At 35.4% G+C, this 22,975-nt stretch overlaps 1 pseudogene; it reads left to right on the forward strand.

The window, feature by feature from the left end:
- Positions 1 to 7,700: 7,700 nt before the first annotated feature.
- On the forward strand, positions 7,701 to 21,781 carry LOC129010745 (SURP and G-patch domain-containing protein 1-like; annotated as a pseudogene).
- Positions 21,782 to 22,975: the final 1,194 nt, after the last annotated feature.

Below are 22,975 nucleotides of genomic sequence, written 5' to 3' on the forward strand. Positions count from 1 at the left end.
TCAGCCTCCCGGGCAGCTGGGATTACAAGTGCCAGTCACCTCATTCGGCATGTTTTTTAAGAAGTGATTTTGACATATAAAAGAAAGTTTTTACTACATATTTTTTTTTCCTTTCTCTACTCCACCATGTTTGTCTCTAAGATAATGAGTACATCTTGCATATTGCTATCCGGACATTAGAAAGATAAGAAATTATCAAGCCTGTAGGGTTCATGTGAACTACGTGGTAATGAATAAAGTCTTTCTGAGAAACATGAATGGAGGAAAAGAGACTATTGTTTCAGGACTGATATTTGAAAACCAACACAAACTTTACAGGTAAACAATGGTTCCAAGTTCACTGACAATTTCTATTTCCTAGAGTAAGCAGCAGTAAACAGGGCTAGCCTAAAGAAGGAACAGAGGAGTATTTGTTAGAATTGTTAATGAGAAGGGTCATTTAAATTATTGTTATGCAATGATTTTATTCATATAGACCATTTAATTTCAAGAAACTTTGCACTTTAATCTCTGAGTTCTTTCTGTGCACTTCCAATGTGCATCATCAAGCATTTAACTGCATTTCAGTCACATGCCTTCTGTGGATCTAGAGACTTTTTCTTTTAACCTGCTCAATCTTGTAATACATTGACTGATCATTGAGCATAGAATTTAAAAAAATATATTTTTTTCAACAAAGAACTCTTCTGTAACTCTGGAAGCCTGTGTAAACTGATAGCTTACAAGTAGCAGAGCAAAGACTCAAAATGAAATTTTATCAAGAGCTCATTCACATTTCCAAAATCAGGTTACTGACAGAAATATTCTCTCATTTCCTAGGGACCAAGAAATGTCTCAGTTTGCTAAACAACCATATGGTACGCATGAGGGTACTAAAGAAATCTGATTCCAACCCTAAGGCCGGCTTAATTCACAGCTGCTGAATAGTTGATATCGGATTGGCCCTAAGCAGAAAGCTACTTGAAAACTAAACTATGAAAATATTCTAATGTACCTGCATAGATCCAGATTTTACAATTGAAGAAGAAGTCAAGCAGAAATTCAAACTGTAAACAAAGCTAGAACAAACGGTTGTTTTTTTGGTGAAAAGAGGATTTGGCACCTCCCTAGAGAACAAGGGACATACATTTCCCTTCAGTATGTCTCCATTCAACTTCATGGCAAATATGCAAATTGGTTTTAATATAATTTGTTTTCACCATTAAGAAGGTATATATCAATGGGAAACATTTTATTTTTCCAGATTTAAATTATTTGATCTGTGAAAGAATGATGATGGATAATTTTTCTACTGTATGAAGTATACTAGAGATCTCATTCCAAATCTATCAAAAAGGAATCTTTATTGGAAAAAAAAATTCATTAAAAAAAAAAAGTTACAATTCTTCAGAAAAGTTATCAAGATTTATATTACTGGATTTTTAAAAAAATGTAATATATCCTTACAGGAAGAAAATGATGCAATTACCTGACAACAATAATCAATAAGTAAAGGAATAACATTACTAAATTTAAAAATGCTAAAAATTTTTGAGGGAAGCAAGGGGAAAAGTTAGAAGATACATATAGAGATAGGCAGAAAAACAGAGCATGGAGCAATTTTCATTATTGTTGAAGTCAAAGCTTTGGACCACAAGCATTAGAGGAATAACCCTGACTCAAAGGTCATTCTAACCAAGTCACAACTGTATGTTCCACATGGAAGTTTGAGGTCAAAGCTTTGTGCTAAATGCCTGCACTATACCATCTGTATATCTATTATGTGAACTTTGGCTAGGGCAAAAACTGGTAAAGGATTCAGGATTCTACTAGTTCTTCAAAGATGCATATAAAGTATAGCATAGTATGATTTCATCTGATTTACAGTCATAGAAAGGGAGAAAAAAGTCATTGTAGGGCTCTGTGCTTTAGTGTATGTAATCTACTTTTACGGGAAGTTGTTTCATTCCAGAACAATCTTGTTTATCATAAATACCGAATCTTGGAAATATCACCTATTAATTCTATAATTAATGAGTCACAAGGAATATCAGGCTGAATTTCAACAAATAATTTCAGAATTATATCCATTATAATTTACTCCTGAACGTTTTAGTATAAAAGGAAGCCATAATCATTGAATTAATAATCCAACAAAATAATCACTCAATAGGAAGGTTAGAATGGTATTGATGAAAAAGAATCAATGTACTATTAACTATAGTGAAGTTTCATAGCACTTTTAACCTCCTTTATCTTTTTTTTTTTTTTAGATTTTAGATTTTACTTAAACCCAAGTACCTAAATACTATTAACAGTATGTGGATTATGACAATTCAGAGGCTAATGAAATCGCTGAATAGCTTATATGGCTACTCAGAAGGGATTTGGAGGCAAGATGTACTTTAGGTTGACATTCTATGTAGTAATTTGCATTATAGTGAAATGAGTCTACAAAGTATCTCATTTCAAGGAAAAAACAGTGATTTTTTTTTTTTAAGAATAACATCCTTTTATCTCTTCTTATGCTCTTACCCTCTTAGGTTACTTAGCTTGTCACCACAATAAATAGCTTCTATCTCCTGCTAAGCCATGCTCAGTGGGGGCTTTGTAAGGTCAGAAAACTAAGCAAACAGGAAGAGAGGATGAAAGGAAAATAGTTTTATAAAAAGGCAGAAATGTTAGGAAAAGATAGAAAAATATATACGGTTAGTCTACAGTAGTATTTTGCAAAGCATGCTGTATGTAACATGAAATCCATAAGATATTTTTATCGTGAGACAATCCATTAAAAAGTGCCATATTCAAAAACTGTGGAAAATCTGCATATGCCAACAGATTCAAAGGTATGTTTGCACATCTAATGCTCTAACTCATGAAGAGAAGAAACTTATTTAACCTTGCTTAGCTATGTGATTCCAAATGTGTTTGATTGTTGAAGTCTTTCTACCACTTAATTCCTATCAAACAGCTGCTTAAATCAGGGTTCTGCAAATCACACTTTGGGAAAACGTGGTTTGGGTTAAATAGTCAAGTGTTGATTGTTCCCTTCCAAAATGAAAATTAAAAGAGCTAAATATATTCAAAAGATAAACATTTTATATTTGCTTTTCTCATGCATATATTCATTCATTTAAAATTTTAAAAATAAAACAACTATCTGTGAGATCACGTCAGTCAAACTGGAGTTCCTGCCACTCTGTTGATTAGATAGTGCTTTAATCCCTTGGATTGAAATTCTTTAAAAAATTAGAAGACACCATTTCTTTTTCTCTCCCAAATATACTGCCAAGGAGGGTACAGCTATAACAACCCATTGCTCTCACCTTCTTCAAGTATCCTACTGGTTTTGTAGCCAAGAGAAGGAAGCATGGCACACTTACAGAATGAGGCAGACAGACGGATTTTCCACTGTTAAAGCCAAATATCTGAATTCTACCCTTTAACTCTACCAACAGTGTGAGAAAGCATTTTGACACCCTTATGATTTCTTCAGAGCAGAAATTTTGGACCTAGTGTGATCTCCAGCCATAAATGTCAGATCTCATTTGGAATAAAAAGAGAAGAATTTCCTTCAGTTCCTTTTATAGGAAAAAGAAAAGCAACCTAGCATGATCTAAGCAAATAAAAGCCTTAACTTTTGTAGATATATATTCTTCTCTTTTAATTCAGATATTCAGTCTGTTTTCAGAAAAGAGTCCATAAATATTGGTGTATAATACATAGGAGTAAATGTCTGTTTATATCATTGCCTTCATATGAGAAGGCTGCATGTGTGGGATAGTCTTAATGGCAAGGCACTAGATGCAGTTACCTTCCAATAGAAAATATAGCAATATTATATACAAGATTATAATATAATTAGATAACTAGAAATAGACATATGCACAGAATTAAAGATAGAGTATTAATTAGAGTCATTGAGCTATTTCTAAAGAAAAGGTTAAAATAGGAATAATAAGAGGGACAAAAAACAACAGCATGTTATGCATAGGATATTATATGCATATAATCAAAGATACAAAGAGACTGAAAGTGGTGAAGTATGACACAACGTTCTTCTCTGGGTGACTGGCCTGTGATACTGCAATATGATTTTGAGAATACATAAATAGATTGCAAGGAGGGGATGATGAGCTTATTATAGTGCATTTCATTGTGGAAGTATCCACTAAATATTTAGATAGCAAAGGGGATGGGAGAGGTGGAGGGAGGTCTGGCCTAAAGCTACAAAACTGGTAATTTTCAGCACATCGGAGATAACTGAAAGCCTGAGAGAGAATTAGAGAAGCCGGATAAGCGATAGGTTGGGAGAGATTTAGTGAGAATACCTTAATTTGAAGGGATCCATAGGGAATATTATATCCAATTACATATTATTTTAATATTATATATTATATTAATGTCTTATTTCTCTTTATGTGCTATTTACCTTTTTAAATACGTTTACACTTAAAAAGCAGTCTTGCAATATATCCAAATAATTTAAATCTTTGTAGAAAAAGAAAACTCCTACCTTTCAAATAGTTTGTCAGTATTACTATTGAACCCACACACCATGAGTGTAACCAAAGTCCTACTCTTTTATTTGTCCTTTAATATAAATAGGGAAATTCCAATTTTAAACATAAATAAATCTTCACTTGAAGTGATATTTTATGCAGAATTGTTGATGAATTATGTTGAATTGTTCCTATATTAATATGATGTCATCAGTATTATTATTCAGGACACATTCTCTTCCATGTTTCAGGGTAACTGAACTTTAGAATTAGATATAGATTGTATTATTCATTTTAGGAGAGCAATATGGCATAACGGAGATCGCATGGACTTTGGAATTCGAAAAACTCAACCTCAAACTGTAATTTTTTTTTTTTTTTGAAACAGGGTCTGGCTCTGTCACCCAGACTGGAGTGCAGTGGTGCAATCTTGGCTTTCTGTAGCCTCAACCCAGGTTCAAGCAACCCTCCCACTTCAGCTTCCCCAGTAACTGGGACTACTGGCACACACCACCATGCAGAGCTAATTTTTTGGATTTTTTTGGAAAGGACCTCAAATAATTTAGTGTTAGAAAACACACTTCAGCCAGTTGTAGTCCACCTGTCCACACACACACACAAATGTGTAGAGCTTGAAGATAGTTTTTGTACAACCCAAAATCAGATATACAAAATTTTTCAAGACTGCAGAAGATTCCCTCACTCATTTTTCTGTTCATTTCTCACCCTCAGTTTTCTAATTATTCTGGCTTTTTTAACCATCATTTAGTCAATTCTTGAAATTCACATAAATGGATTTATATAATATATCCTCTTTTGTGTCCCGCTTCTTTTGCTCAACATAATGTTGATAAAATTAATCTACATTATTCTGCATATTAAGATTTTATTATTTTATAGATAAGTAGTATTGATTTTTAATAGGTGGGTAGCATTTATTTTTTATAGGTAGGTAGTATTTATTTTTTATAAGTAAGTAGTTTTTTTTATAGGTTGGTAGTATTTCATTGTTTGAGTGTATTACCACTCATCAGTTTTCTTATAGGTAGATTTATGGGTTGTTTCCAGTTTGGAAATATGAATAAACCTGTTGTAAATATCATTTTGGATATGATTCTTGAGAATCTATGCACTCATGTCTTTCAGGTATGTAGTAGCAATGGATTTTCTGAGTCAGGATGTAGGCATATGTTTAGCTTTAGTAGATACAAGCAGTTTTCCAAAGTCTTTTAACCAATTTATACAATCACCAAAAGTGAATACAAGTTCCGGTTCCTCTACATCCTTGCCAATAATTAATACTGTAAATCTATTTAATTTTAGCTATTCCATAGGTGAAAAAGTGGTATATCATGGAGGAATCAATTTGTTTCTCCAATGGTAAATAATGTTAAATATTGTTCCATATACTTATTGGAGGTTTGAATATTCTCCTTTATAAAGTTCCAGTTAATGTTAATTTCTTTCATTGGAGAATATCTTGATTTCCTCTTTATTCCTAAAGGATATTTTCATTAGATATAGAATCTTGGTTGATAGTTCTCTTCTTTCTGGCCTTTATGGTTTCTGATGAGAAATCTGTTGCCTATTAGAATTCTTTTTGCCTTATTGGTAATGTGTCATTTCTCATTTATAGCTTTCAATGTGTTTTCTTTGTCTTTAGTTTTCAAAAGTTTAACTGTCATGTCTCTTGGTATACTATTTCTTGTTTTATCCTATTGGGAGTTTGCTCAATGTATTAGTCAGTGTTCTCTAGAGAATCATAACTAATAAGATAGATGATAGATAGACAGGTAAGAGGGGATTAGTAAGGGAATTGGCTTAATTGATTATGGAGGCCAAGGAGTCCTGTGAACAGTCATCTGCAAGCTGAAGACCCTGAAATGCTGGTATTATGTATGGCTCAGTCCAAGTCTGAAAGGCTCAGAACCAAGGAAGCTAATCATGTAACTCTCGAAGGCAAAAGCCCAAGAACCCGAGGGGCTACTGGTGTAAGTTTTGGAATCTAAAGCCTGGACAGCCTGGATGTACCAGGTTAGCAGAAGAAGGGTATTCCAGCTGCAGAATAGAAAGAGAAAGAATTTGCCTTTCCTTGGCCTTTCTATTCTATCAGGACCCTCAGATAATTGGATAGTGCTCATCCACATTGAGGGAAGACCTTTCCTAGCCAGTCCACCAACTCACATACCAACCTCTTCTGGAAATACCCTCTCAGACCTACCCAGAAATAAGGCTTTTCCAGCTCTCTAAGTATTTCTTAATCCAGTCAGGTTGACAGCTGACACTATCACACTTAGCTTCTTTAGACTAATGTGTTTCTGTTTTTGCCAGACTTGAGACATTTTTAGCCATTATTTTTTAAGTACTGTTACAGCCTCACCTTTTTTGTTTCCTTCCTGGACTCTAATTACACGAATGTTAGGTTTTTTGTTTTTTGTTTGTTTTTTTTTTTTTCATTATAACCCCACTGTTCCTGCCTAGTTCTGTCCACTTTTTATTCAGTCTATTTTCTTTCTATTCTCATTAAGTAATTGTGTTGTTGTATCTTCAAGGTCTTTGTCTCCTTTGTTTCATCCATTATGCTGTTGAAACTATCCATTAAGTTACTAATTTCAATTATTTTATTTCTCAGTTCTATAATTTTTACTTAGTTCTTCTTTATATCTTTAATTTCTTTACCGAGACTTTCTACTTCCTTGCCATAGCTTCCTATTTTTATGTTTCAAGCTATTTTTTATGGCTTATTTAAGTATTTTATTATGGCTGCATTAAAACCTTTGCCAGATAATTCTAACATCTCTGTTATCTCAGTGTCAACATCTATTGATTATCTTTTTAATTCAGTTTGAGATCTTTTTGGTTCTTGGTATGATGTATAATTTTATACGAATACCTAGACATTTTGGGTATTATAATATGCTGCATCTTACTTAAGCCTGTTTTAGCTCTCTTTCTCTGACATCACTCTGGCAGGGGAAGAGTGGGGCACCCCCTTGTTACTGCCAGAAGGGGACAGAAATTCGGTTCTACACTTGGCCGACATCTATACTCAAGGAGGGAAGGTACTAACTATTGTGAGATAGTAGGAGTTCTGGCTCCTGCTAGATTTCTACTAATATCTCCCTATCTAGTAGGAGAAGGGGTGCCTTGTTTCTGTATCTCACATGGCCCGTACTTACACTAAGATAGCTGGGGGTGGGAAGCCTTATTGCTACTGTGATGGCGAAAGCCTTGACTCTCCGAGAGACATCTTTTAATACCTTCCCAGTGAGGAAAAGAAAGGGTAACAGTTCATTACTGCAAGGTAGAAGTGAAAATGGAGGCTTACCATTTGGTCTTCGTTAATACCATGTGAGGGTCCTTGTTACCACCTGGAGAGAATGAATGTCTTTGTACCCAACTTAGCCTTCTCTGACACCAGCCCTGTAGGGTAGAGAAGGGAGGTTTATAAACTTTACTACAACCTAGAGACAATGAAAATCTAGGCTCTGAACTCTGCATTTGCTGGCTGGATGAGGGTGGTACCATGGTCTTTCTTAAGGTGTTTTTCTTCAATAAAGAGTTTATTGTATAAAAGTTTCTGTCTTGCTAGATTGCCATTTTTCTGTTCTTTCAGTTAGGAACAGCAAGCATCTGTTAGGACTTTTTAAAAATATGTTTCTGTTGGCATTACCAGGTTACTATCTTAGCCAGCTCGCAGTTTGGAATATGTGAATCAAAAAGAAAATCCAGGAAACTCATCACTACACCATTTCTCCGGTACTGAGGGTCCCTAAACTGCCTGATTCTCTCTCTCCACCTTTCAGAATACTTTTTATATATGTCTCAGTTTTTAATTGTACATAGCCAGAGGAATAGGGAAAAATGTGTCTAATCCCAGGCAAAAGTATATATATATATATATATATATATATATATACACACACACATATGTATTTGTGTGTGTGTGTGTGTGTGTGTATATATATATATACTTTTTTTTGTGTATATATATATATATATAAAACTTTTCATTATTGGCTCTATGACCACACAACACAATCAAATTTTAAAATTCTAGTGAAATAAATTTCTAAATAAAATACTCACAAATACTTATTTGATACTAAATCAAATAAATATCTTCTTATCAGATATAACCACTCTCTTTTAAGGCTAAGAATGAGGAGCATCTCCTTGGTTATAGCTTAATAATTGCCTTGGCAAAATGTGCATACTTACAAGAGAAATGCAATATATATACATATATATAATATATAAATTATATATGTACATATATAGATTTATATATATACACATATATACACACATAGTTGTGTAATAAATTAAATAATAATTATCTTTGAAAAAAGTGGGACTTGGGATCAAACATAAGATTTGAAGAATACAATAAAAATATTAATAATTTCTGATATGAGATGGTGAGTATGTACCAAGGCATATGATGAAAGATCTATAGAGTTTAACGTATTTTTATCATTTCACAAAATAAAAATAATTTGCATATGTAGAACGACATATACAACACTGAACCATTACATCTGAAAATCCAAGTAAAACAGGTAATTTACAAATAAAATTTTATTTACTGAAGTTGGCTGAATAAGTAATAAAAATTTGAAGGAAAAAACAATTGGAAATTATGAAAACAGTAAATATATTTTGTCCTAAATTAGAATACACTGAGATTATTTTATTCTGAGTTCTGAAATGCCTTCAGAAAGTAGTTTCCATTATTTACACTATTTGAGAGCACATGAAAAGTTGTGAAACTTTTTAACTTTTCATTATTGGCTCTATAACCACATAACACAACCAAATTTTAAAATTCTAGTGAAATAAATTTCTAAATAAAATATTCACAAATATAATTCACCAGTGTTTTGAAAATAAAATATATCATGACAAAAGTAATATTCAACCCTGAGAAGACAACACATATTAAATTCCCTAAGAATTAAATTTTTGGTAGTCATTCTAAGTTGTCAAAATATTGTAATAAATTAAAGCATAAATGTATAAAAGAAAATATCAAACTCTTAATATGACAGGACTAATTTATCCACCATGGAAGATAACTGTTCTTAGTGGAGAGTTAAGAAATAATATATTAAGGACAGAAAAATGTGTGAATAGTTGCATCTAGGTGAACTGTAGCCTAAGTCCACAATATAGGGTAAACAATTTAGTAAAATGTGGTATACAACCCATATTCTAAGAAAATAAACATTTTATTGACAGGAGCACTGGGCAGAAAATTTGACTTGATGTCTTAAACTTGAGTTATTGTTCTTAATTTCTTAATTCAATGATATTAGAACCTAGACATTTTTAAATCAGCTACATCTCATTTTTATCCTCTATACATCCTATTGAATATATTATCCTACTAAAAACAGTTGACCTGGAAACACAAAATTCATGAATACTGAAAGAAAATTGTGATTTTTTTCACTATTTTTAGTTTTGTTTTAAAGAATTTCTTATTGTTTATTGTGTTTGTAAACACATGTACTCATGCATATACACAGAGTGTTGCATTTCTCTTGTAAGAATGCACATTTTGCCACGGCAAGTATCAAGCTATAACCAAAGAGTTGCCCCTCGTTCTTAGCTTTAAAAGAGAATGGTTATATCTGATAAGATGATACTTATTTGATTTCTTACTTGATCTGTTGGCCGGAACACCTAAAATCAGCTCCTCAGTCCTTCTGTTGCATGGTCCTCTCTCTAGTTGAGGCAACCTCCAAGACTCTAGACACCAATCTCTGATTCTCCTATTTTCTTGAATTATTCAACTTTATGGTCATCTCCATCCTGACTTTCTAACTATTTGAGCCATATTCGTATCATATGTTAGGATCAATCAAGAACTGCCTAGCCAGAGGGCATTTTGAATAGCAGCATTCTATATCTGAAAGTTCTATAAAACAGAGACTCAGTATAAAACTGAAGGAAACCTAGACAAGGAAAAATCTTTAAGTTGGTTTACTCCAGCAGTTTCTGATGTCCTTCCTCGGTGACACTCCAGAGGATCAAAGCCAGGTCTAGGATTGTAATTCAGAGTTCAGAGGTGGCAGGAATAGGAGTGAAGTGGAGTCAACCTCTAAGCAGAGAGACTTGCCTCACATATAGGAAAATAACAACAAAACTTCTCTAAAAAGTATATTTTTGGTGAGCTGTCATGAATTTTCTTTTAGGAAAAAAAAATACAGCTTATTTTGTTGAATTTTTTGGTGTTATTTAAAAAATTCTAGCCTCAAGTTCTCTGATTAAAACACCTCCCAACTTGACTCAGGTCAAAACCATTAATTAAGACAAGCATAATCTCTCCTACAATGTGAGCTGAAATTTCCCCAATTATCTTTTAGTAACTCAGCTTCTGGTGACAAATTATTCCATATTAATCAAAACACTTGTATGAACTCTGTAGGTAGAAGGCCACACTGCTTTGCCTCTAAGGAACTTAGATTCCACCTTCAAGACCTCATATCAGAGAATGATTCATGACTGACAAGAATCCATGCTGAAGGCTAACCTTAGGGCTTCTGAGACCTGCAGCCCCACCCTTTCTCTTAATGAACGGCGAACAGTCTTCCATCTCTAAGTCTTGTAGAGCCTAATTCTTCCATCAGTTGTTCTGCTCTTTGTTGTAGTATTAAAATAATGTCAATGACTTCCAGGATATATTTGCCATAGAAATTGCTTCTAATAAAGTTGCTCACCTGTTGCTAATGTTGAATTTGCCTGGTCAAGTCAAGTTGATCATTAGTCCCAGCAAGTGCTACACATGTAGTTCTTGGGACATAGTTAAATTGACCTAAATTCCCATGAAATCGTATACAGTTGATCTCTTATCTTTTACCCAAATTATTTTTAAAAGAAAATTCCACCTGTATCACTTCACTGATAGAATTACCATTTAAAGCTGGGTGGCTTATGCCTGTAATCCCAGCATTTTGGTAGTGCTGGGCGGATCATCTGGAGTCCAGAGTTTGAGACCAGCCTAGCCAACATGGCGAAATCCCATCTCTACTGAAATTTAAAAAAATTAAAGGGACATGTTGGCATGTGCCTGTAATCCCAGCTACTCGGGAAGCTGAGGCAGGAGAATCACTGGAACCAGGAGGCAGAGGTTGCAGTGAGCCAAGATCGTGGCACAGCACTCCATCCTGGGTGACAGAGCAAGACTCCATCTCAAAAAAATAAAAAGAAAGAAAAGAAATACAAAAAAAAAAAAAAATTTAGGAACTGCCTATATTTAAATACTGTGATTTCTTATTTAAAACAAATTAACGAGGGCTTGGCCTGGTGGCTCACGCCTGTAATCCTAACACTTTGGTTGGCTGAGGCGGGTGGATCATTTGAGGTCAGGAGTTCAAGACCAGCTTGGTCAACATGGTGAGACCCCTGTCTCTACTAAAAATACAAAAATTAGCCAGGAGTGGTGGCACACGCCTGTAATCCCAGCTACTCAGGAGGCTGAGGTAGGAGAATCGCTTGAACCCAGGAGGCAGAGGTTGCAGTGACCCAAGATTGCACCAGCCTGGGTGACAAGTGAAATTCCGTCTCAAAAAAATAAATTAATTAATTAATTAATTAACGAGAATATAGCAGTAGTTTTTAGATAAAGGGTAAATGATATTTTTCTGTAGATGGTTAAGCTTTTCTTGGCAGATACTAAATGATCAAGGGTCACACTGAAGGTGTTCTGATTGAAAAATAACTGCACCTTATAATGTTTATATAGAGGAGACTTGCTTCTGGGTTTCTGAAAGTTCTACATCTCACCTTTCTCCTTTTTCAGGAATGTGTTACGGAGGGACAGGAAAATCTCCACAGTTTTGTTACTGATTATCTGAATATATATACACAGCAGAAGCTAGTTTTCAACTACCATTTCCCCCACCCGCCCCTTCTCCCCTGAGAAGTGTCTCTTGAAGTTGTTTAGTTGAAAGTTTAAATGGCAACGAGACTGGAAATGATATTTAGGATTCTGTACGGGGATAAGGAATTGAAAGAGGGCAGACTCTTGAGATTAGTCTATGGTGATATATGAACACAATTATGGCCTCAGGCTGACCATTGAGAATCCATGAACCAAGGAGTTAGCAATAAAAAGATTTGGTGCCCTTTTGCTGAGAGAATCTTTGTTCCTCTCCTAAATTTCACAGACAGCACAAATAGAACAAAGAAAGACAAACATGCACATGGAATGTGTAACCAGTTCAGGGGAAGAAAGGTTAATTAGTAGCAGAAATGGTTAAGGTTACACTGTAAAAGAAAGATCTTCTTAAGGACACCACTGAAAAGCAGGGCATCAAAGGATCATAAAAGAGCAAGGGGTGCACATAGTAGAAATATGGATTTTGTTATGTCAGAGCCTAGATTTTTAAAGAACTACTATGATGGGGCTACAAAAGTGTACACAGATACTTTGAACTCCAGAGTTCATATCTTCCCTACAGAGTTGTATTAGTCAGTTGGAAACTTTAAAACTTTGTTAAAACTTTAATTTTATCAACTCTTTTATATTCAGCTGTTTTGAATATATATGTTACCTAATATTTATGTTATCTAATGTTATCATAATTGTTCTCTTTCCTGTATTGTGAATTGTCAGTTCATAGTATATTTATCTATTATTATATTAGTATTTTCTTATCTATTTGTCTGAGGCATTTAAACTTTAATGATAGAAACAGTCTAATTTATTTTAATAATTTGATTCATAGTATTTGTCTTTTAATTGCAGTTTCCTCAAGGTTGTAGTATTTTATGCTGAGAATTTACTGACATTCTTATTTGGAAGTTCCTCCACTGCTTTTAAATTCAGATAACTTGCCCTGCTGAATTTTTTTTCCCACAATACTTTTATAATATACAACACAACTAGTATTATTTAGAGCCTCATTATGACATCATTAGGACATCATCTTTAATATGTTTATTTGTGTTTGTTTCTGCTTCTGTATTAATTTGAAAACAAATTTTATTTATAAAGTAGTTATTAGTTCCCTCATATTTTCTTATCAAACTAAAGCAAAGGGGTGGAGAAAAATAATATTGCATATTTTAGCAGGAATGTATGATAAGCAGCTGTTGAGGAACATACTAATAGTATAGTAAAATTCTGGAAGGTAATAATTTCTTAAAGCCATTACAAGCGCTGTGTCTTTTAAAATTATGCATGTGATAAAAACAATGAAAGAAATGATAGCATCTGCACTGCTAAGCAACAACCTGAGAAAAGCAAACTGTCAAAATATAATTTTTCCTTCCACATAGCATATGTAGTAACACGCTACAGGGACATAAAATGCCAAGGGAATCTATAAGATCTCTTTTAGAATTATTAGATACCTATTAATTAATTTTGTAATTGAAAACTATGCTTTGTTTGTAAATGTGTATGCAATGTGTACAAATATTCTGAAATATCTTTAATTTATAAACTATAAATATTATCTATGGAAACAATTTTAGGATAATAAGGCACTTCATTCCAATTTCCTCACAAAAAGAAAGTGGTAACCAGGAGGTTTGAATAGCTTGTAAATTATTAAAATTTGGGGAAGGTCATAAGATGATCAGCACAAGCATGTTTCACTTCATGTAGATACTGGAGTAGGATGTAGTGTGATTGAGAAGGATTAGATTCAGTTCTGTCACAGTCGTTCAGTGATTCTGCTTATTTTGACAGCCCAAGTATCATGAGGGTATTGACAAATGTTGATATAGAATTATATGCTTCAAATTATCTTCTTAACCCATTTATTCCTAAGATTGCAATTTCTTGAATTTTTGCAATCAGACTTTGGCGAAGATCTTGATCAGTAGGATATAAATAACCCCCACATGCTCAGTGTTCCAATAATAAAACACAAGGCATACATGGAATCATTGAAGAAAAAATTCATTAAAATGTTAATATGTGTAACCAAAAAAATTTTACTAAGAACTAAGACAAAGCTTTCAATTAAACTATGTTGATTCACTCATTACTAAATTATAATCAACAATTATACATACACAGTAACATATGATAATGATAATAATAGTAGTAATACTGCTACTAATACTAATACTAATGATTTTTTTAAAATCTAGGAAGCACCAGGCATTGCATTGTGCATTTTATATGCTGTATCTGTTTAATCTTCACAAAAACTCTACATAGAAGTTACATTCTATAACAATGGCTCTCACACTTTTTTATTTATTTTTTTAATTCAGACTGAAAATGTCCAAAGACAGGGATAACATGGCAAAATCAGAGTGTAAATCTAAGTGTTTAACTTAACTGTGTAATACTGGTAGTTGTCAATTCTAAAAAGCATTTTAACCTTTTTCATTTTATCTGGTAAAAATTATATGTTTAAAAGACAAAGGAGTAATTTCAACATTTAGGATGATGGTTAATTATGGAAGGGAGGAGGACAGGATAGGAAAGTAAGGAGCAAAGAGATAGAGTTAATATTTGCAATGTTCTGCTTTTTTATTTTTTATTTTTTTTGAAACGGAGTCTTGCTCTGTTGCCAGGCTGGAGTGCAGTGGCACGATCTTGGCTCACTGCAACCTCCACCTCCCAGGTTCAAGTGATCCTCCTGCCTCAGCCTCCCAAGTAGCTGGGATTACAGGTGTGTGCCACCATGCCCAGATAATTTTTGTGTTTTTAATAGGGACGGGGTTTCACCATGTTGGCCAAGATGGTCTCGATCTCTTGACCTCATGATCCACCTGCCTTGGCCTCCCAAAGTGCTGGAATTACAGGCATGAGCCACTGCGCCTGGCCTGTTCTGCTTCTTAATTGAGGTGGTAGATCCATAGGTGTTTGTTCTATATTTATTACCTATATGTGATATATATTTTATATATATATAAAAAATACATATATAATCAATTAAACAATTTTAAAGTTTCTCAAATTTCTGGTAATTTAATATCCATTCAGATAATATAAAGTACATTTTTGAACTGATTAGGCCCATCTAGAACTTTGCTTAAAAATGCTGTGCCAATCAGAAATGAAAAAGGTTACATTACAATCGATTCCACAGAAATATAAAATCCTCAGAGACTGTTACAAACATCTCTATGAATACAAAACTAGAAAATCTAGAGGAAATGGATAAATTCCTAGAAACACACAATCTCCCAAGATTGAATCAGGAAGTAATTGAAACATGGAAAAGACCAATATTGAGTTCTGAAATTGAATCAGAAACAAAAAACCTCCAACCAAAAGAAGCTCCAGACCAGATGGATTCACAGCTGCGTTCCACCACACATTCAAAGAAGAATGGATAGCAATTTTACTGAAACTATTCCAACAAATAAGGAGGAAGGGATCCTCTGTAACTCATTCTATGAAAGCAGCGTCACTCTGATATCAAATCCTGGCAAAGACACAACAAAGAAAACTACAGGCCAATATCCCTGATGAACATAGATGGAAAAACTCTCAACAAAATACAAGCAAACCAAATGCAGCAGCACATAAAAAGTAAATTCACCATAATCAAGTAGATGTCCTTGCTAGGATGCAAGGTTGGTTCAACATACACAAATAAATAATGTGATTCACCACATAAACAGAACTGAAAACCAAAACTATATGATCTCTGAAAAACACGGAAAAAGGCTTTGATAAAATCAAACATTCCTTCATCATAAAAACACTTAGGAAACTAGACATTGAAGAAACGTACCTCAAAATAATAGGAGACATCTATGATAAACCCACAGCCCACATTATGCTGAATGGGCAAAAGCTGGAAACATTTCCCTGGAGAACTGGAACAAGACAGGGATATCTACTCTCACTATTCCTTTCAACATAGTACTGAAAGCCCTAGCCAGGGCAATCAAGCAAGAGAAAGAAATAGGCATCCAAATAAGAAAAGAAGAAGTGAGATTTTCTCTCTTCACTGACAACATGATTCTACATCTATAAAAACCCTAAAGACATGAGCAAAAGGCTCCTGGAACTAATAAACAACTTCAGGAAAATTTCAGGATACAAAATTCATGTACAAAAATCAGTAGCATTGCTATACCCCAATAACGTTCAAGCTGAGAGTCCAATTAGGAATGAAATCCCATTTACAATAGCTACAATAGAAAAAAATATATATCTAGGAATACACCTAACGAAGAAGGTGAAAGACCTTACAAGGAGAACTACAAAATACTGATTAAATAAATCATATATAGGATGAACAAGTGGAAAAACATTTAATGCTCATGGACGGAAAGGAGCAATATAATTAAAATAATCATACTGCCCAAAGCAATCTACAATTCAGTATAATACCTATCAAATTGCCAATGTAATTTTTCAAAGAATTATAGAAAAACCATCCTAAAATTCATTTGGAACTAAAAAAGAGCCGGAATAGCCAAGGCAATCCTAAGCAAAAAGAACAAACCTGGAGGCATCAAATTACCCAACTTCAAGCTACACTAAAAAGCTACAGTAACCAAAACATCCTGGTCTTGGTCCAAAAACAGACACATAGACCAATGGAACAGAATACAGAGCAAAGAAATAAAGCTGCACACCTACAAACATCTGATCTTTGACAAAGTTGACAAAAACAAGCAATGGGGAAAGGACTCCTTATTCAATAAATGGTGCTGTGATAGCTGGCTAGCAATAAGTAGAAACTGGACCCATACCTTTCACTACATATAAAAATTAACTCAAGATGGATTAAAGACTTACATATAAGACCGCACACTCTAAAAATCCTGGAAGAAAATCTAGGAAACACCATTCTGGACATTGGCTTCAGGAAAGAATTTGTGGGTAAGTCCTAAAAAGCAAATGCAACAAAAACAAAACTTGACAAGTGGGTCCTAATTAAACTAAGGAGCTTCTGCACAGCAAGATAAAATATCAACAGAGTAAACAGACAGCCAACAGGATGGGATAAAATATTTGCAAACTATGCAGCTGGTAAAGATCTAATATCTAGAATCTTTAAGGAATTTAAACAAATCAACAAGCTAAAAACAAATAACCCACTTAAAAATGGGCAAATGACATAAAGAGACACTTCTCAAAGGGAGACATACAAGCAGCCAATAAATATATTTTAAAAATGCTACACATCACTAATTATCAGAGAAATGCAAATCCAAACCACAATGTGGAGACTCAGGGGAAAGGGTGAGAGGGAGGTTAGAGAGAAAAGACTACCCATTGGGTACAGCATACACTGCTCGGGTGTTGGGTTTACCAAAATCTCAGAAATCACCACTAAATAACTTAATCATGTAACAAAACACTATCTGTTCCCCAAAAGCCTACTGAAATTTTAAAAATTCATAAAAAAAAAATAACTTGAAAAAAAAAATCTGAATGAGATACCATCTTACACCAGTCAAAATGGCTATTATTAAAAAGTCAAAAAAAAAAAAAACCAGATGATGTTAAGGCTGTAGTGAAAAAGAAATACTTACACACTGTTAGTGGAAATGTAAATTAGTTCAGACACTGTGAAAAACAGTGCGGACATTTTTCAAAGAACTTAGAACTACCATTTGACCCAGCAATCCCATTACTGGATATATCCAAAAGAAAATAAAATCTTTCTACCAAAGAAATACGTGCACATATATGTTTACTGCAACACTATTCACAATAGCGAAGACATCATCAGTGATAGGTGATCATCAATGGCGGATTGGATAAAGTAAGTGTAATATATGTATAACATGGAATACTACTCAGCCATAAGAAAGAATAAAATCATGTTCTTCTGTAGCAACATGGATACACCTGGAGGCCATTATCCTAAGCAAATTAATGCAGCAACAGAAAACCAAACCGGTTTTCCTCTAATTCTGCATTTTCCTAATTATAAATGAGAACCTAACACTGCGTACTCATGGACATAAAGATGGAAACAATAGACACTGGGGACTACTAGAGAGGGTAGGGCAGGAGGGGAGCAGGTATTGAAAAACTACCTATTGGGTACTATGCTCAGTACCTGGGTGAGATCCACTGTACATCAAACTTCAGCATCACACAATATACCCAGGTAACAACCCTGCACATGTACTCTCTGAATCTAAGCTAAGAGTTGAAATAAAAAAAACATAAAATAAAAATAAAAGGAAAAGTAAAAATGCTGTACCTATGGAGGGCAAATGAGACAAGCAGTATTCTTTTAAGAATTCTTTTTAGCCTAGTCAGGCTTATTTCTGACCTTATTGGGATATATTATATCATGGTCAGTCAACTTAATAGAGAGGATATGATTTAACACAGGATTTAATTTTTATTCTTATGATACATAATGAAAAAAGACATTACCTGCAACGTCTTGAATTGCTTTCTCTGTAAATGCTTAGTTTTGAAATTTTCATTGAATTAGCACAACAGAAAAGTCAACTACTATTGTCTTCACTAGTCTCCCATATGGATTTGTTTTCCTGCAAGCACATACACAGACATACATAGACACACACACACACACACACACACACACGGCAGCACTGTCCAAACACAAGATGAAAGGAGATACTGGTACACCAAGAAAAGTAATTGGTACATTATGTCATAGTGAGCTTACTCCATAACTCTTGCTAACTAGTGGGAGACAAATACAGTCTGCAGTGAAATACTCAAAATTTATCTAAAGAAAAATCCCTTCCAAAATGGAATACTTACATCAATATTAAAGTATGATAAAATATTTTGCATTTACTCTGAATATTTTTAGTAAACCTTCAAAGAATATAACTAGAGAATTTATTGACATATTTAATGTAAATGTACAGTGGTAGAGGATAATTTCTAGAAGAGATAAAAATCTTAGATTTTACTATTAGCTAAATTCATCTCAGATATTTATATCCATAATGCTTAATGTGAAATACCCTGATTTTTTTAGAAATCTTAAAGCAAACTCATGTGTAATTGCATGTGAAATAAAGCTAAATTAAATTATAAATGTATTATTATATTAAAAAGGTTAAACTCCTCTGCAAATTACATAGGAATTTTTCAAGTTGTTTTCTATAGATATATAAGTATAATTTAGAAATTTTGTATCAGCTTAATTTTTCAGAAAGTTTTCAAGAAAACAGGGTAATTCAACAGCTATATCATGATTTTATTACCTAAAAATTTTGCTAAATGTATGATGCTGAAGAAAAGCAAAAATGCAATCTCAAAAAAAGTATTGAGCCCTAAATATTAATCTCAGATTTATGTGCTAACTGAAAAACTCTATTCCCCTTTCCATGACTTGCACTTTTCTGTCCAACTTGTATAGTAATTGGGAAAATATTGAAAGAAAATAAAATCTTTCTACCAAAAAGACACATACACTTGTATGTTCACTGAAGCATGTAGATGATTAGTGATTGAACAATATAAGTATTTTTAGAGATGCTGTAAAACATTATGAAATAAAATAAAGACCTTATTTATATTCCTTGTTTCAGGAAACTTTGTATCCCACTGTTACTAAGTAATCAATGTATGTTTTTAGCATTTCTAAATAACCAATGTATGTTTTTAGTATTTAATTTTGGGCTTACCCACTGCCATCTTCCCAATTCTTATTTGTTCTTATTAAGTTATAATCCAAAGCATGGGTTTCTACATCTCTTTAACTGCCTTGAAAATATGTTTTTATATTTTTTTTTACAGTAACATTTTATAAAATAAAATGAATTTCTTCCCATAGAACTGCACTGTAGTGGCCGGGAGCAGTGGCTCACGCCTGTAATCCCAGCACTTTGGGAAGCCAAGGCAGGAGGATCGCCTGAGGTCGGGAGTTCGAGATCCACCTGGCCAGAACTGTGAAACCCCGTCTCTACTAAAAATACAAAAAAAAAAAAAAAAAAAAATTGGCCGGGCGTGGTGGTGGGCGCCTGTAATCCCAGCTCAAAGTTTCACCCTCAGAGGGAACCGAGACTCCGAAAGTAATAGAGAAATTGGCCCGCTTTGTGGCAGAAGAAGGCCCCGAGATAGAAAAAGTGGCTATGGAGAACTAGAAGGAAAACCCGGCATTTGCATTTTTGCAGGATAAGAATAGCAGGGAATTTCTCTACTACAGAAAGAAGGTGGCTGAGATAAGAAAGGAAGCGCAGAAGTCGCAGGCAGCCTCTCAGAAAGTTTCACTCCCAGAGGATGAAGAGGTCAAGAACCTTGCAGAAAAGTTGGCCAGGTCCGTAGTGGACCGGCATCCGGAGGTGGAAACCATCGCCCTCCAGAACAACCGTGAGAACCAGGCATTCAGCTTTCTGTACGAGACTAACAGCCAAGGATACAAGTACGACCGAAAGAAGCGGGAGGAGTTCCGGAAAGCCAAGGCCGGCTCCACAGGAGCCTCAGGGCACCCGACCCCGGCCTGAAGCCCAAGTCCCCTCCTAAGGCCCTGTCAGGGTCCTCGCCTCCGGCCACCACCTGCCCCCGTCTCGTCCCCTCCTGCGCCTCCCGCCCCCGCCCCGTTCCGCGTCATCCCTGCTCCAGCCGCCCCAGGGAAGCCAGCCTCCGCAGCCACCGTGAAGGAAGCGGAAGAGCCGGTGGACGCCAGAAGAGGATAAGGTAGAACTCCCACCTGCTGAGCCGGTGCAGAGGGACGTGGACGCCTCTCCCTCGCCTCTGTCAGTTCAGGACCTCAAGGGGCTCGGCCATGAGAAGGGGAAGCCCGTGGGTCTAGTGAGCGTCACGGAGCTGTCGGACGCCCAGAAGAAGCAGCTGAAGGAGCAGCAGGAGATGCAGCAGATGTACGACATGATCATGCAGCGCAAGCGGGCCATGCAGGACATGCATCACCAGCACGCCTACCACAGCGACGAGGAGGTGGACAGCGAGCTGGGCACCTGGAAGCACCAGCTGCGCGCATGGAGATGGACAAGACCAGGAAATGGGCCAAGCAGCTGACCAAGGTGGGCCAGGGCAAGCATTTCATCGGAGACTTCCTGCCTCCGGACGAGCTGGAGAAGTTCTGGAAATCTTCAAGGCCCTGAAGGAGAGCCGTGAGCCTGACTACTCGGAGTACAAGGAGTTCAGGCTGACTGTGGAGAACACTGGCTATCAGATGCTGATGAAGATGGGCTGGAAGGAAGGCGAGGGGCTGGGATCGGAGGGCCAGGGCATCAAGAACCCGGTCAACAAGGCCACCACCACAGTGGAAGGTGCCGGCTTCAGCATTGACCGGCTGGCCGAGTTCTCCAAGGAGGACGACGAGTACGAGGCCTTCCGCGAGAAGATGATGCCGGCCTACCGCTTCCGGCCCAACCCCCTGAACAATCCCAAACGGCCTTACTACTGAGCGTTCTGGAAACAGGTACGAGGACCGTGCCGTGTAATAAAGTCCCCGTGCTCATTGAAAAAAAAAAAAATTGGAATGTGTGGAGGAAGACATTAAGGATTTAACTTTTTTAATACTTATTATTTGCATATTCTGCATGACAACTTCTCCATTGCTCACAAACTCCCAAAAATCTCTCTTCTCCCTCCTTACCCAGGAAATAAAAGAATCCCAGAACTCAAGGACACAAACTCAATGCTACCCTGACGCAAATGGAGAGTGAAAGAAAATAATACTCTATCCATTTTCTGGTGCTATGGCAAAATAAAAACTAGACAGTTATTAAATTTCTCAATACGTTATTCTGCCACATTTAATTCATAGTAAATCAGCCTGCCACATCATGCACAGAAATAGATTTTGCTTTAACTCTCTATTGAATGCATGGAAGGTTTGTGCTTGGTGGAAGGCAGGGAAAATGGAAAGCAAAGAGTGTCTTGTTCAGTAAAATATATATTAATAGACATTCCCTTGTGTACTATAGAATAAGTGAGTGAAGTACTTATAAAGGCTGTTTCTGATACCTCTAGAGCAGTGAGTTTTTATTCTGAGCTAATACAATGACCATCAAAGCCTAGCATTTATCTGCACACTCACACAAAATTGATCCCCAATTTTATATTTATTTTAACACATGACTCTGGATTACACCTTCATAGAACAGAATGTTTTTATACATGAGAGGAATGGTCTCTTTTCTGCAATTTTGTAATGTTTGCTCTCCGCAACTCCCACCCCCTCCCTTTTATATATTATAGAGAAATTTCGGTTATATGAATGAAATATCTGGGCTGATTACACAAAATGGGTCTTTCCCATGGTGTTTGTTTTTTTTTTTTGAAAATTTGAGAACAATAGACAACGAGACTTTTCACATTATAAAACAAATATGTAACTTCCAGAGTCGTCCCACCCCAGACTCCACCTCATTTTTTAGAGGGAAGATAAGCCAAACTAGTGTTTCAATCTTCACTCCTACCAATCCAGCCATATAAGCAGAAAATGGAGAGCTCTGGAGGAAGAAACTGAGTCTCTGTTCATGCTCAGCTCACTAGGATAATTGAAAGGAGCTCCATCTCAGAGAGATTAGAGATGTTTACTAAAGAGAAATTGACATTAATCACTTCTGGTTGGATGTTTCAAAAGCTGTAGAAA

This window comes from Pongo pygmaeus, chromosome 10, assembly GCF_028885625.2.
Source record: "Pongo pygmaeus isolate AG05252 chromosome 10, NHGRI_mPonPyg2-v2.0_pri, whole genome shotgun sequence".
NCBI lineage: Eukaryota > Metazoa > Chordata > Mammalia > Primates > Hominidae > Pongo > Pongo pygmaeus.